The following is a 17,755-nucleotide window of genomic DNA, read 5'->3' as shown; positions in this document are numbered from 1 at the left end:
AAATAGTAGACCAAAATCAAAGATTACAAAAGAATAGCTAGAAAGACAGAAATATATAACCTAGAGAAAAATCAACAGCTCTGCAATCATTCTGTTATTACTCCAAGACCTGAATAAACAATGTCCTTTCAGTAATCTGTGATTGAAAATCCACGACCCCCTTACTCTATATAGAAAGACAGGCACTGTCCATGGGGTTCTTAATCTTTAGATCACACATTCTTTAGGGATCTGTTAAAAGCTATGAACTCAGTCACTGGAGTGACAGACATAAAATTCATGAATAGACATACACAGTGCTTTTGACCCAATTCCAAATAGTCAATGGATTCCCCTAAAGCTTGTCCACACACCCCATTTTAAGAACTTCGTTAAGTTCCCTTGGGGTGCCTGGGTGGCTCAATAGTTAAGCACCCGACTCTTGATTTTGGCTCAAGTCATGACGTCAGGGTTGTGACATCAAGCCCTGGGTCGGTCTCTGAGTATGGAGCCTGCTTGAGATTCTCTCTATCCCTCCCTCTCTATCCCTCTGCCCCTCCACCTGGCTCACTCACGCTCTCTCTCTCAAAATACAAAACAAAACAAAAGTGAAAAGAAACAAAAAACCTCTTGTTCCCATCATAACTAAAAAAGAGATGAACATCAATCACTAAGCAATCCTGTCTTCTGCTTTCCACCGTAGGTAAGAGTTTTAAGTAGATTTAGGAACCAGAAAAAAAGTCTGCCTTTGACATGTTGGCCCCAGCGCCCCATACTTTTCCTTACTTGTTTGTCAAATAATAATCTGCTTCCAAAGCCACAAATAATCTTTAGGAAATGGCACTTTATTTGCTTTAGTTTTTACTATCTTTGTAGAAAAACAAAGATAAATATTTTATTCTCCTTATTTTATCCATCATATATAACCCCACACTAGGGATAACATTAGTACTTATACATTGTCCCACCTATGTATAAACATATGTATGTATGATTAACTGGACTATACTGCTTTCTGATTTACTTTATCACTTAAAAAGTCCAAAAACAGGGTAGCCTGGGTGGCACAGTCAGTTAAGCAGGCGGCTCTTGGTTTCAGCTCAGGTGGTGATCTCAGGGTTTTAAGATCAAGCCCTGTGTCAGGCTCAGCATTCAGTATGAAGTCTGCTTAGATTCTCTCTCCCTCGCCCTTTGCCCCTCCCCCCACCTCTCTAAAATAAATAAATAAATCTTTTAAAAATGAGGGTTACTGGAGGGGAAGTGGGGGGGATTGGGTAATTGGGTGATGGGCATTAAGGAGTGCACGTGATGTGATGAACACTGGGTGTTATATACAACCTATAAATTACTGAACACTGCATCTGAAACTAATGATGTACTATAAGCTGGCTAACTGATTTAAAAAAAAAAAGTCTTAAAAAAAAAAGTCCAAAACAACAACAGAAACGTAAAAATACCTTGCGTAAATATTTATGAAACTTAAATAATCATCCCAATTTATCTGGTTTCTATATTTGAAACACCTGTCCGTCCCCCCTGCACCAACTTCATTCTTAAAATTGTATATAAACACATTTTAAAATAAATTGATATTAAAGTTGTATACTACAGAATATCATGTTAATACAAACTACAGTTTTACAGAGAAGTAAACCGAAGTTCAAAGAGGTTTTCAAACTTGCCCCTAAATCACGGAGTTGGTATTAGCGTCGGAACTGGAACCCCAAACACAAATTTCACTACATTGTTGTTCCATTACATCACGCTTCCACTTACTTTTAATAATTTAAAATGCACCAAAAACAAACACTAATTAAGATATTCATGTAATAAAGTTCTTCTGAAACTGAATAATTATTCTATTTTTAAAAATGTGAACCTTTACACTTTGAGTGAGTCTCCCTGAAGCTTGGCACAACTGAAGAACTCTTATAACACTATTATATTAAATAAATCATATTGTTCAAACTTCATTGTGGATTTTAACCAGAGTCCTGTGATAACCCAGAAGTAAAAGGAGCCAGAAGTAATAGTGCCAGCTAGCTACCAGTCAATAAACCTAAGCCTAAAAATTTAATAGGCTTTCATTAAACAATGCCATGTCATTTCAGAAAGCCCCCCTTTCATTCACGCACTAAACAAGTATTTATGACACCCTATACTTTTAAGGAGGTCACAATCTAGTAAGGAAATAGAAAACTTAAACAATTGTCATTAATGTGGCAAGTGCTACAATAGCAGGGACAGTAATGACAAAAGGAGTGATGAACTTTTATGGGACAAAAAAAGTTTCAAACCCGGAGTCTTTAAGGTTGGAGAGGTATTTTGCAAATGGACAAAAAAGGGGAGGGGCATTCCATGCAAGAGAAAAAATACAAGTTAAGGACGCAGAGGTGTGATTCAAGTGTTAAGTAAAACTTAGTTTTTCACAGCAACAAGGCAATTATGTTGTTAGCCTGTACAGAATATTTTTTGTTTGTGGAATGGGAATGTAGACTGTAACAAAATTCAGTTATTCCTCCTTTCTAAATTGCACATTGGTTTACCATTTTTCTATAAACTGCCCAAATGGGAATAGCCCAACATTAACAAATGTTATAGGTTCTCTCTTTATAGAAGTTATGACTCTTGTAGTTACTGTCTGCCTTTAAAACAAGGAAGAAGGAAATCTACTTTCAAAAAATTTAATAAATAATGCTGTCAGCTTCAGACTCCCTCTGGCAACAGGCCCCTTAAAATTATATGAGATTTCTATCTTGCAAAAACAAATTTCACTTGGCAATCCCATAATAGTAACAATACAGATCCCATATTTTATCTACATAGAACAGATTAAGTAACGTGTAGTTATTTATAAAGGTCTAAGCCACTGTCAACATAATTAACCCTGAAGGTAGTACATTTTACTAAGTAGTAAAAAGTTAAAAGATGCTGATTATCAAAAAATTTGAATACCTCTTGTATTCAATTCCATTAACTAACTCATTGTGATAGCTGATTTAAAGAGCAGTCAACCACATCAAATAGCATTTTTATTTTAGTGAACTAGGCATGGCTCTTTCAAATATGCTAAGTTAAGGTTGCCCCCTTTTTATATCAGCAATATTTTAGGATTTGCATTTATTTCCTCCAAAAAATTCATGCCATGTATCACCTGCAGTAAATGCATACAAGGAAGAGGGAAAGAAGAAAAGATAGAGGAGGGAGAGGAAGAAAGTTTATTATGTGCTTACCAAGTGCCAAACAACTAACCAGACTACTATTTACTATGTTGTAAAGAACACTCAGTAAGATTATAAATATGGAATAAACACCACAAAAACAAGTCCTTAAAACAGTTTACAAGGTGTTCCACGTGCTGGTCCTTGCTTTCCCTCTCCAGATATCTCACACTACTTTACACTTAACTCCAAATTTCAGCTTAGACGTCTGTACCTTTAGGAAAGCCTTCTCTGTCAACCCTCACCAACCCCTTTCTCCACCTTACCTTCCTTACTACACCAGGCGCCCCATCAAGCCCCTTGTTGGGCACCAGCTCAGCAGGGAGATGGATTGAGATTCTCTCTCCCTCTGCCCCTCCCCCCACTTGTGTGCTCTCTCTCTCTCTCTCTCTCTCTCTCTCAAATAAATAAATAAGTCTTTAAAAAAGAAAAAGAGGGGCGCCTGGGTGGCACAGCAGTTAAGCCTCTGCTTTCGGCTCAGGGCATGATCCCGGCGTTCTGGGATCGAGCCCCACATCAGGCTCCTCCGCTAGGAGTCTGCTTCTTCCTCTCCCACTCCCCCTGCCTGTGTTCCCTCTCTCGCTGGCTGTCTCTATCTCTGTCGAATAAATAAATAAAATCTTTTTTAAAAAATAATAAAATAAAAATAAAAAAGAATAAGAAAAAGCTACTACTGACCTTCTGACCATACATCAGGAGAATTATCTCCTTTTGGGCTGCAGTAAAAAGCAAAACCACAGATAAGGGGGCCTGCTTTATTGTAATCTGTTTCGTCTTCATCCCCCTCATCAAAACAAAAGTTTCTTAGGGACAGGGATCCTAATATGCTCATAGGGGTATTCTGGCACCTACTAGCGCCTTAAATATTTATTGAATAAATGGCTTAAAAATATAAGGCAGTGTTCAATGGCTCTATACAACTTCCAAAGTTTCTAAGACATTCTGGGGTTCCTTCTCTCTCCATCAACCATCTCCCATACCCCCAAACTCCCTGATCTTTCCACCTAATTAAATTCTACTTACTCTTCAATGCCACTTTTGTGGAATTAATTCTATTAACCATTTGTCAATTATTTATTTCCCATTTATGAAATACTCTTTATAATTTAGTCTTTTCCAAAAAAAAATTTCCTATGAAAATTCAGAAAATACAGTAAAATATAAAGAATAAGAAACTTTGTTCAGGGGCACCTGGGTGGCTCAGTCAGTTAAGTGTCTGCCTTCGGCTCAGGTCATGATCCCAGAGTCCTGGGATCAAGCCCCGCGTCGGGCTCCCTGCACAGCGGGAAGCCTGCTTCTCCCTCTACCACTTCCCCTGCTTGTGTTCCCTCTCTTGCTGTGTCTCTGTCAAATAAATAAAATCTTAAAAAAAAAAAAAGAAAGAAAGAAAGAAAGAAAGAAACTTTGTTCAAAATATCACCATACAGAAGTAACTACTACCAGTGTTTTGATGGATTTTCATCTGGGATTCTTCTTGTTCTTAAATTATGTAAGTAATATATGAATGCTTAATTGTTGTAACCACTGTTATCAGATTATCCTTCCTTTACAATGAACTTTTATACTATTTACCTATAAAAGTATGCAATATTATCTTCAGGTTAGCTTGGTTTGTTTCTTAACCCAACTAATATCATAATATACATATTAATTAAAACTGCCCTTGCTATGGTCTTAATGTTTGTGCCCTCCCAAAATTCCAATGTTGAAATGCTAAAGCCCAATGTGATATTAAGAGTGGGAACTCTGGGAGGTACTACACTCATCAGATTGGATTAGTGCTCTTGTAAAACAGATCCCACAGAGCTTCCTAGCCCCTTGCAACATGTGAGGACACAACAAAAAGTCTACAACCTGGGAGAGGGCCCTCATACCATGCGGGCTGATCTCAGACTTCCAGCCTCCAGAACGGTGAGAAATAAAATTCTATTGTTTATCAACTATCCAGTCTGGTATTTTGTCATAGTGGCCTAAACAAACTAAGATACCAGCTTTTAAAAATTCAAGAATTTACTGAGAAAATTTTGTCGGAATATACAGATCTCTACTATTGCTACATAATATCCCATAGTACAGACAAAACAGTTTATTTGGTTTAGTGTTTTATTTAGTTTATTTTTCTTGATGACAATTTAAATTATTTCTCGTTTCTGCTAGTAGAAACAATACTGCCCTGGTACATGCCTACTTTTGGACATATGATATTTTTCCTCCAGAACAGATACTAAGATATGACCCAACCCATTCAAGGTCCAGCCCTAACTCATTTTCTTCAGAAGCCAACCCTGTCCACTTCAGTTCACTGTCATTTCTGCTTTTGTGTAACTCATAGTGATAGTTCTTGTACTTTTGTATTTGCTACTCAGGTCCTGTACTGTTACTTAATTTTTTAAGCATTAAGCATAGGATTACATCTTATACTTTCTGTATGCCAATTGTACAGTATCTTAAACAGAGTAGACACTTAATAAATATTTATGGAATGCTCTGAAAACCTTAAAAGAAACCATAATCTTGTCTGATAGGATAGATATGTAACTGTTCTATTACCTTATTTCTTTATTCCAATATAAAAGATCACACAAACTCTAATGCTGAACTATTACTGGGATTGTACTACACAAAAAATAAACAAAACACAAAGGAAAACAGTGAAAAAGGAAAGGAGAGAACAAAAAAAAAAGCTGTAAGATATATAGAAAACCATTAACAAAACAATAGCAAGTCCTTCCCTATCAGTAATTACTTCATATGTAAATGCATCTACACAAAACCTGAACACAGGTGTATGTACACAGCAGCTTTATTCATAACTTTATTCATAACTGCCCAAACTTAGAAGCAACTCAGATGTCCTTCATCAGGTGAATGGGTAAAATGTGCTATATCCAAACAATGGAATATTATTCAGTGATGAAAAGAAATAAGCTACCAAGCCATGAAGACACATGGAGAAACCTTAAATGCATATTACTGGTAAAAGACGACAATCTGAAAAACTGCATATTGTACAATTCCAACTACAGACATTCTGGAAAAGGCAAAACTATGAAGACAATAAAAAAAACAGCAAAATACTGATTAACTTTAATAGTGGACACATGTCATTATACATTTGTCCAAACCCACAAACACCAAGAATGAACTGTAATGCATAAAACGGGCTTTGGGTGATTATGATGTCTCAATGTAAGTTCATCAAGTGTAACAGATGTAGTAGGGGATGTTAATAATGGAGAAGGCTATGCATGTGTAGGAGTATAGGAACATGTTGAAATTTGCTATAAATGTGGAACTGCCCCCCCAAAAATAAATCTTTTGGGGTACCTAGGTGGCTCAGTCAGTTAAGTGTCTGCCTTTGGCTCAGGTGATGATCCTTTGAACTCCCTGCTCAGTGAGGAGCCTGCTTCCCCTCTCCCTCTCCTTCTGCAGCTCCCCCTGCTTGTGCGTGCTCTCTCTCCCCCTCCCTATAAAAATAAATAAATCTTCTTAAAAGATGCAATTGGGATTAAGCACCTCAATCAAAAGATCTGAATGGATTAAAACCACAGGATCTAACTATATGCTGTCTACAAGCAACTCAATTTAGAGCTAAGAACATATATAGGCTACAAGTGAAAGGATGGGAAAAGATAGTACATAAAAGTGGTAAGTAACCAAAAGACAGTAGAAATGGTTATATGAATACCAGACAAAATAGATTTCAAATCAAAATCTGTAACAAGAGACAAAGGAGGATATAATGATAAAGGTCAGATCACCAAGAGAAATCCAACAATTATAAATATTTATGCACCAAACCTCAGAGCTCCTAAATATATAAAGCAAACTGAAAGAATTGAAAGGAAAATTGCCAGCAACGCAATAGGAGATTTCAATACTCCACTTCCAAAAATGGACAGAACAATGAGACAGAAGATCAATAAGAAAACAGATGACTTTAATAACACTATAGACTAATTAGAATTAAAAGACTTAGAACACTTCCACCCAACAGCAGAATATATATTCTTCTCAAGTGCACATGGAATATTCTCCAAGACAGACCACAGGTTAGAACACAAGTCTTAACAAACTGAAAAATTTTGAAATCATACAACGTTATCTTTTCTGGTCACAATGAAATGAAATGCAAGGAAAACCAGAAAATCTACAGTTGTGCGGAAATTAAACAACATACTCTTAAACAACCAGTGGGTCAAAGAAGAAGTCACAAGGTAAATTAGAAATGCCTAAAGACAAATGGAAATGAATATACAACTTATCAAAACTTACGAAGTACAGCAAAAGCAATGCTCAGAGAAACCATTGCAGCAGTAAATGAATACATTAAAAAAGAAAGATCTTAAATCAACAACCTAAATGTACCCCTGACAAAACAAGAAAAACTAAATCCAAAGCTAGAAAGAAATGATAAAGATTAGAGCAGTAATAGAAAATAGAACAAAAGAAAAAGATCAATGAAACTATAGAGTTGCTTTTTTAACAGGATCAACAAAGTTAACAAAGCTTTAGCTAGACTATGCGAGAGCATGAGAGCCAGCATGTGGATGGGTGAGCAGGAGAAAACTAAAGTCAGAAATGAAAGCAGGGACATTACAACCAAATCCACAGAATAAAAAGGATTATAAGAGAATACCATGAACAACTGGTAAGCCAACTAAATGGTTAACTTAGAAAAAAAATGCATAAATTCCTAGAAATACACAATATAACCAAGACTGAATTGTAAAGAAATACTTGGGACACCTGCGTGGCTCAGTCAGTTAAGCGTCTGCCTTCGGCTCTGGTCATGATTCAGGTTCCTGGGATCGAGCCCCGCATTGGGCTCCCTGCTCAGTGGGGAGTCAGCCTCTCCCCTCTGCCCCTCCCCCTCTGCTCATGCTTTGTCTCTTGCTCTCTCTCTCTCTCTCAAATAAATAAATAAAATCCTTAAAAAAAGAAGAAGAATAAGAAATAGAAAATCTTAACAGATCAGTAACAGGAAAAGAGAACAAACGAATCATTAATCAAAAAGGTCTCAAGGAAGAAACGCCCAGGATCAACCAGATGGCATCAATGGAGCAGTCTATCAAACCTTAAAGAAAAATTACCATGAATCCTCCAAAAACTCTTCAAAAAAGTTTAAAAGGAGGGAACAGTTTCAAGTTCATTCTATAAGGTCAGAATAATCCTTCTCCCAAAGCCAAAGACACTACAGAAAAACTACACACCAATATTCCTAATGAGTATCAATGTAAAATTCCTCGGCAAAATAATAGCAAAGTGAATTCAACAGCACATTAAAAGGATTACACACTACGACCAAGTGGGATTTATTTCGGGAATGCCAAGATATTTCAACATATGAAATGTGATTAATGTAATATGCCACAGTAACAGAAAGAAGGAAAAAAATCATATGATCCTCTCAACTGATGTAGAAAAAGCATCTGACAAGACTCAAGACCACTTTCATGATAAAAACACTCAAAAATTATGATTAGAAAGAAACTACCTCAACATAAAAAAAGCCATTAACGGAAAGTCCACAGATGACATCATACTCAATGGTGAAAGACTGAAAACTTTCTAAGACCAGAAATAAAGTAAGGATGTCTGTTCTTGCCATTTCTATTCCACATAGTACTAGAAGTCCTAGATAGAGCAATTAAGCAAGAAAAAGAAAAAGAAGTGAATAAAAGGCACCCAAATTGGAAAGGGGAAAAGTAAAATTATCTGTTCACAGATGACATGAATTTATATATAGAAAACCCTATCGATTTCACACAAAAAGATGCTAACAATAATAAATGAATTCAGGGGTGCCTGGGTGGCACAGCGATTAAGCGTCTGCCTTCGGCTCAGGGCGTGATCCCGGCGTTATGGGATCGAGCCCCACATCAGGCTCCTATGCTATGGGCCTGCTTCTTCCTCTCCCACTCCCCCTGCTTGTGTTCCCTCTCTCGCTGGCTGTCTCTATCTCTGTCAAATAAATAAATAAATAAAATCTTTTAAAAAAAAAAAATAATAATAATAAATGAATTCAGCAAAGTTGGAGGACACAAAATCCACACAAAAAAATCAGTTGTGTTTCTATAACTAACATGAATAATCTGAAGAAATTAAGAAAATAATTCCATTTAAAATAGCATCAAAAAGAATAAGATATTTAGGAATAAGCCAAACAAAAAGAAAGACTTATACACTGGAAACTAGAAAACACTACAGAAGGAAACTTAAAAAGACACAAGTAAAAGGAAAGATATCTTATATTCAAGGATTGGAAGACTTAATATTGCCAAGGTATTCATTCTACTCTAATCAATCTACAGACTCAACAAAGTCCCCACCAATATCTCTGTGGTGTTTTTTTGCAGAAACAGAAAAATCCACCCTAAAATTCATATGGACTCTCAAGAGGATTCTGAATAGCCAAAACAATTTTGAAAAAGATACATAGAGGACTCATATTTCCTGATTTCAAAACACTTTACAGGGCTGCCTGGCTGGCTCAGTCAGGATAGCACGTGACTCTTGATCTCAGCGCTGTGAGTTCAAGCCCCACATTGAGAGTAGAGATTACTTAAAAATAAAATCTTAAAAAAAAAAAACAAAAAACACTTCACAAAGCTGCAGTAATCAAACAACATGGGACTGGAATAAAGACAAAGATCAGGGGTGCCTGGGTGGCTCAGTCGGTTAAGCAACTGCCTTTGGCTCAGGTTACAATCCTGAGGTCCTAGGACTGAGTCCCCCATCAGAGCCTTCACCTGCCACTCCCCCTGCTTGTGTGCGTACATGCTCTCTCCCTCTCTGACAAACAAACAAACAAACAAACTTTTAAAATACGACAGAGATCAACAGGACAGAATACAGAATACAGAAATAAACCTTCACGTATATGGTCAGATGATTTTTTAACACAGGTGCTAATAAACTCAGTGGAATAAGGGACAGTCTCTTCAACAAATATTGCTGGGAAAACTAGATGGTCACATGCAAGAGAATAAAATTAGACCTTCATCTTATACCACATACAAAATTTAACTCAAAGGACACAAAGCAAAAAGACACTAATGGAACTTTATTAAACTTAAAACTTTTGTCTAAGGGAAACAACAGAGCAAAAAGAAAATCTCCAGAATGAGAGAAAATGTTTGCAAATCATGTATTTAATAAGGAGTTAATATCCAGTATATGTAAGAACTCCTACAACTCAACAACAAACAGCAATTCTTTAAAAAATGGGCAAAGAACTTAAATATTTCTCCAAAGATAATATATAAATGGTCAATAAGCATATGAAAAGATGCTCAAAATCACTAATCATCAGAGAAATGCAAATCAAAACCACAATGGGGTATCACCTCATACCCATTAGAACCCTTACTATCAAAACAACAGAATGTAAGTGTTACTAAGTATGTGAAGAAATTGGAATCTCTATGCATTGCTGACTGGATCATAAAATAGTAGAACTGCACTACTAGTAAAAGAATATGGTATGGCAGTTCCTCAGAAAATTAAAAATAGAAGCACCATATAGTTCAGCAATCATACTTCTGAGTATATACCCAGAAGAATTGAAAGCAGGGTCTTGAAGAGATATTTGCACACCTCTGTTTATAGCGGCACAATTTACAGTGGCTAAGAGGTAGAAGCATACCAAATATCCATCAAAAGATGAATGAAAAATAAAGAATGTGGTTATAAATCAAAGGAATATTATTCAATCTTTAAAAGAATGATATCCTGTCACATGCTACAAGGTAGAGGAACCTTGAGGACTTTATGCTCGGTGAAATAAGCCAGTCAGAAAAACACTAAAAATACATGATTCTACTTATATGAGATATCTAATCAAATTGAAAGAAACAGAAAGTAAAATAGTGATTACCAGTGGCTGGGGAGAGGGGGGGAAAGAGAGTGTTGTTTAATGGATGTAGAGCTTCAGATCTGCAAGGTGAAAAAGTTCTGGAGATCTGTTTGCCAACAATTTGGATATACTCAATACTACTAAATTGTACACTTAAAAGAGAGTTAAATTGTAAATTTTATGTTATGTCTTGTTTACCACAATTTTTTTAAAGTGATACTAATTATATTTCTATCTCTTTCCAAGTATGCCCCTTGATTCAGCACTTTTGTTTCCTTAAACACTCCTCTCTTCTTTTCTTGCATTTAGGCATGTAAATCAACCAACAGCTGTCTTTTTCCAGAAAAATGGGATCGTCTCTAAATAATAGGACATTCTCTCCAGATAGAAATGAAGAGTTTTGACAATAACACATCACTGCAGAGCTTTAAATACCCAGTACCAAGAAAAAAAAAAAAAGGCTATTGTCAAGAATCCTTATAAATAGACAGACAACTACTCCTTTCTGGTTTGTTCTTTATACTACCTTATTACTTATAATCACACAATGTTAAAAAATAATTCTTTAAAAAAGAATCAGTTTCTTTAGTCCTCATTTACATTTTATTGCTCATAGTCGGCATTTTTAAAAGAACAATCACATTAAAAATAACTGCAACACTAAATGAAATAATTACAATTCTGAGGTTTTGTTCTCTCAAGTGGTACCCCATGCAATTGTTTACGATGCCCAGAGCATGTTGAATATGACAGTATCACAGTCAGAAAGACAAAGGAACAACTCTTCCCTCACAGACTAAAGAAACATCTCTAGCAGTAAAAAATGAGAACAGTATGAATGTCTGGCAAACCAAGCAACAAGAGAAGGTTGTTTAGGATTATCATATCTTTCTACTGAGAGAATCACTTCAGCATAATGAAATGTTATTCTTTATCTTTAGTAATACTTCTTGCCTTAATATCTAAGTTATCTGATATTAACACAGCTTAATCACCTTTCTTTTGGCTAGTATTTGCATGGTATTATCTTTTCCTGTCTTTTTAGTTCCGTGTTGCCATTTATTTTAAATTTATCTCAAGAGTTCTTTAGTCTTCTTTTCCTGCTTCTTTTCTATTAATCAACTAGTTTTAACATTCCATTTTATTTCTTCTATATGTTATACATTTTTGTGTTATTCTTTCAGTGGTTACCCAGAAAATAATAGTACACATTCCTAACTTGCTATAGTCTACCTTAACCACATTCCAAACAATACAAGACCTTAACAACAATTTGATTCCATTAACTCTCCTTCATCCTTTTTGCTATTGTTGTTTACTTCTAAAATGTTTTAAGCCTCTCGTGATATTATAATTTTAAAGCTCAACTATTAACTAATTTAAGGAAATACAGATGCAAATTATTTACAAAGTAAACAGAATTAACTAATACTATTCCAGCTATATTGATATTTACTGAAATCCTCTACAGATATATAGCATGGCAGCCAGGTCTTTAGGTAGTGTGTGTTAGTGTTCACATCCACAGGCGTTGTGTATCAAACTGGCACTCCACAGAATTTATAGCTCTGGCCTCAGTAGTGTGGAATTTCTAGAACATAAGAGGGACTCTGATGTAGCTCTAGAACCTAGAAGTTAACACTAAACGAGGACCTCAACTCTCCCTCTTCCACAGCATTAGGCTGTCATTTCATTTCATCCTTTCCTCCTGCTGGAATGTTTCCAAGAACGCTACAGAACAAATTTCTAGGGGCACCTAGGTGGCTCAGTTGGTTAAGTGTCTGCCTTCAGCTCAGGTCATGATCGGGATCAAGCCCCTCGTGGGGTTCCCTGCTCAGCGGGGAGTCTGCTTCTCCCTCTCTGTCCCTCCCAGCGCTCATGCTCTCTCTCTCTCAAATAAATAACAAGGGGCGCCTGGGTGGCTCAGTCAGTTAAGCAGCTGCCTTTGGCTCAGGTCGTGATCCCAGGGTCCTGGGATGGAGTCCTGCATCGGGCTCCTTGCTCAGCGGGGAACCTGTTTCTCCCTCTGCCTGCTCTGCCTGTGGCTCCCCCGATTGTGCTCTCTCTCTCTCTCTGACATATAAATAAATAAAATCTTAAAACAAACAAAATCTTTAAAAAAATGAATTTCTATATTGGACAGAAGAGTCTGTTAACTAAATTGTTAAGGTCCTTTAACTCTGTTATGCTGAATTACACAAAATTACCATTTTTGTAAGCTCAAACTGCTCAAATATTGGCAATGTCACATGGTCCAAAGTAACACTTAAGTGTAATAAGATCCAGGGTTCAGTTAAACTTAATCAAGATTTCCTTTACCCAATCAAAATTTATAAGAGTAAGTTTTAATTTCTAAAATCAAAATTTTTAAAAGATTATTTATTTATTTGAGAGAGAGAGAGCGCACGCGCACGTGCACACTGAGCAGGGAGCCCGCTGCAGGGCTCAATCCCAGGACCCTGAGATCATGACCTGAGCCGAAGGCATACGCTTAATTGACTGAGCCACCCAGGCACCCCTAAAATCAAATTTTAAAAATATTATTCTGTCTACAACATTCTAGGCCAATGAAGTTCATGTTTAGCTATTCAATAAAGAGAATCTGAAACAGAAGATAACTACAAAGGTGATTTTGCTATAGAAATGCTGTCCAGAGGCACCTGGGTGGCAGTTAAGCATCCAACTCCTGATTTCAGCTCAGGTCATGATCTCAGGGTTGTGAGATCAAGCCCCACATCAGGCTCTGTGCTTAGCATGGAGTCTGTTTAAGATTCCCTTTCTCCCTCTCCCTCTGTCCCTTCCCCCTATGTGCGCTCAGACTCTCGCTCTTGCTCTCTCTCTCAAATAAATACATAAGATCTTAAAAAAAAAGAAAAAAGAAAGAAAGAAATGCTGTCCTTTTAGGGGCTAATAGGAAGAAACAAAAGGATTGCAGTCTTTGTCTTTTCTATTTCACAACAGTGGCTCTCTATTTTTTCTATTATAGTTTAAATATGTGCAAGCATGTCTAGGAATTCCTAGAAGTAGATTTATTAGACAGAGAAACTACACATTTTCTTTTTTTCAAATGAGGTATAACTGACACATATATTAGTTTCAGGCATACACCATAACGATCCAATATTTGCATATATTACAAAATGATCACAACAATAAGTCTAGTTAAACATGTGCTACCATAAAAATGTTTTTCTTATAAGAACTTTAAGATCTACTCTTACCAACTTTTAAATATGCAATACAGTATTATTAACTATAGTCACCATGTTGTACAATACACCCCCCTAATTTATTTTAATAAATGGAAGTTTCTACTTTTTGGTCCTCTTTACCTACTCTCACCCCCTACCCCAAGGAACCATCAATCTGTTCTCTATACCCATGAGGTTCGGGTTTTTTGGTGGGGTTTTCTTTGTTCTTTTTTGTTCTTTACAATTGTACATATAAGTGAGATCATACAGTATTTGTCTTTCTCTGGTTTATTTCACTCAGTATAGTGCCCTCAAGGTCTATCATGTTTGTACAAATGCCAAGATTTCATTATTTTTTATGGCTAATATTCTATATATCATATATATGAAACACACTAACACACACCACATTTTTTTTTTATCCATTCAGAGACTGATGGACAGTTAGGCTGTTTCCATATCTTGGCTTTTGTTAATTTCAGAAATGAATGTTTTGTTTTGATTTCTACTTTGGGGACAAAGAAGACTTTAGAGGGCATATCTATATCAAAAGTCTCTCAAACTTCTGTTCTAATAAAAGCCTCTTTAAAGGGGAATTAATGGAGTAAACATGAAAGACTGAACATACTTACCTTGGCTTTCTACTAAAATTAAATGATAAAATGCATACACCCACAAAGGCAGAGAGAACTAGAGAGGACACAGCAGTAGGTAAGAGATGTCAATAAAATTTTGTAAGGTGAAAGACAGATGGTCCGGTAACAAATGACTTAGCCTTCAGCTTTTCTCCGGTCAGGTAAGTGTTTGGCAGGGTGGTAGGTGGTGTGAGGAAATCACTAAGAAGCAAGCCGACGTATGCTCAAACTACATAAAGGTCAGGACTGAGACAAGTATTAGGGTCTCCTTTAAAAGCAAGGGCATAGAGTTGGGCCTGAAAATAGAAGAATTGATTAAAAGTATTTATAATAAGCAGCTGGATCAGCAGATCATTCTCCTAACACACACCTGATCAGTCCAGAGGTACAATTTCTGATGAAACTGAAACAAGGGACTAGAAGGATTCCAGACTGAGAGACTCTAGATGCAGCTAGGGCTGGGGTGGGGTGGCATTCTGAGGACAGAAGGATTAAACTGATAGACGAGAATTTCAGTTCTCTTCCCCATCTTCCAGAACACATGCAGCCAGGCTTATTACCATTGCCATCATCCACCTACACCAAAAGGCAAGGGTTTGAACAATTCCTCTGGAAACCAGACTGAAGAAAAGATCTATACGCGCTGACAACTGGAGGGGTCTCCAATAAAATGGATCTCTGCCTAATTACTCCATGGTAAAAACCATCAACCTACAAAAGCCTTCACAGAGGAGAGCTTCCCAGAGCATTTTAATGCCTCTCTCGAATAAGAAGAGAAAGCCACGGATGACTAGACTTTTGAGAAAAGCCTCTAACAAAGAAGACAGAGACTAAAACAAACGCCCAGAAAAAAAGAAACTCCAAAGAAACAGAAACAATATAGGAAGCAAAAGATATTTTCAGAGACAAAAGAAAACAAAATCTATAAAACAAGAACAGAATGTAATGAAAAAAAAAGTATTCACAGAAGAGGGAAAAAAATTAAAAAGATAGAAAAAATATTTAATAGAAGGATTGGGAAATAAGTTTTAAGGAAATTTCCCAGAAATTAGAATAAAAGAAAGAAAAACATAAAACAAAACTAAAGACTAGATCAGGAGATCCAATCTTTGACTAACAACAACAACAACAAAAAAAAAACCCACAAATTAAGTACGGAAAAAGATTAATATAAATGAACCATAGCTATATGCAATAACATGGATCAACCTCAGGCATGTTATTTTTGGATAAAAGCAAGTCATAGAAGACTACATAAACTATAATACCATTTTATAAAATCCCCAAACAAGTACAACTAAACAATAGTTTGTTTAGGGTCGCATACATATATAATTAACTACCTTTTAAAAAGTAAAGTGAATGAAATACAAAATTTTGGACTGTAGGAGAATGACATATGGTTCCAGGAGCACAGTGATGGTAATGTTCCCATTCTTAAGTTGTGTGGTCAGTTCATAGGTCATTTGTTTATTATTGTGTATCACAGCTTACATAAAGTTTTTTTAATATGAATAAAATATTACATAATTAAATTTTTAAACAAAATCAGCTTTCCTCCAGTCAGGTAAGTGCTTGGCAGGTAAGTGAGAGGTGTGTGGGGAAAGTAAATTTTTGGTTTTTATGGAATAAATATTTATATAAAATAGTTCTCTAAAACAAATGTTTCAAGATCCAATCTTTAAGTTTTCCAGATTAAAAGGATCCACAAGCATCCAGCCCAACAAATGCCAACAAGACTCACACCAAGGAACATCTTTGTAAAACCTCGGGACAATAAAAAGACATCTTAAAATTCTAGAGAAAAAAAACAGATGTTATCCAAAGGATCAAGAACCAGTATGGCATCAGATTTTTCAATACCAATACTAGCAACCAGAAAATAAAGACACAATGCTTAAAAATTCTATGGGGAAATTATATCCAACATAAAATTCCACACCAAGTCAATGAAGTATTACAGTAAATGAAGTTTTAGAGTAAAATAAAGGAATTTTATAGACTGCTGATGGGTAGTAAGGAGGGCACGTATTGCATGGTGCACTGGGTATTATATGCAACTAATGAATCAAAGAATTTGCATCAGAAACCAGGGATGTACTGTATGGTGACTAACATAATAAAAAAAAGAAAAGAAAAAAAGGAATTTTGAAATGGTTTTTTTGTTTGTTTGTTTGTTTGTTTTTTTGTAGAGAGAGAGGGTGTGTGAGTGTGTGCAAGTGGGAGGGGGCAGAGGGAGAGGGAGAGAGAAAATCTTAAGCAGGCTCCACACTCAGTGCAGACCCCAAATGAGTGTGGGCTCTACCTCACGACCCTGAGATCATAACACGAGCCAAATCAAGAGTCAGACACTTAACTGACTGAGCCACCCAGGAGCCCCAAAATGGGCATAATTTCTAAAAAATTATCTCCTATGCATCCTTTTTTACAAGTCTCCTGGAGAATGTGATTCATGAAAAGAAAGGAATAAAGCAATAAAGAAGACAACATTAAATCAAAGAAACAGGGAATCCGTTATTTATTAACAGATGAAGGGAGTTCCAGGACAAAAGGTGTGCAACAGTCTTTTAAAGTAATCCATTCAAACTGGAGGAGAAGTGAGGGCATCAAGAAGATGAAACTGAGAAGAACAAACAGTATTTTTTAAAGTATTCAGAAGATCTGCAGCTCTATCAGAACTTGGAAATGACCCAATTACAGCTAGAAAGAACAATCAAAACTGAAGCAGTTAACTCCAGAGACAACAAAAAACTGTATAGAAAGGAAAATGTAATCATGTTGTACTTACAAGGTTCAGGCTTTGGAATAGAGCAAATTTGCCACCCCATAATGTACCTCTTTGGCATGTGGATGATTCTAGGCTGATAATTT

The 17,755-nt window shown here is 36.2% G+C and overlaps 1 protein-coding gene across 1 annotated transcript in view; it reads right to left on the bottom strand.

Annotated features, from left to right (window-relative positions):
- The window catches only part of TMCC1 (transmembrane and coiled-coil domain family 1), a 171,780-nt gene that overhangs the window by 127,678 nt on the left and 26,347 nt on the right, over positions 1–17,755 (bottom strand). The window lies entirely within an intron of this gene.

The sequence above is a fragment of the Ursus maritimus genome, unplaced genomic scaffold (assembly GCF_017311325.1).
Source record: "Ursus maritimus isolate PB19 unplaced genomic scaffold, ASM1731132v1 scaffold_14, whole genome shotgun sequence".
NCBI lineage: Eukaryota > Metazoa > Chordata > Mammalia > Carnivora > Ursidae > Ursus > Ursus maritimus.
Note: the sequence above shows the minus strand (reverse complement) of the source record. Positions and strands in the feature narration are given on the sequence as shown.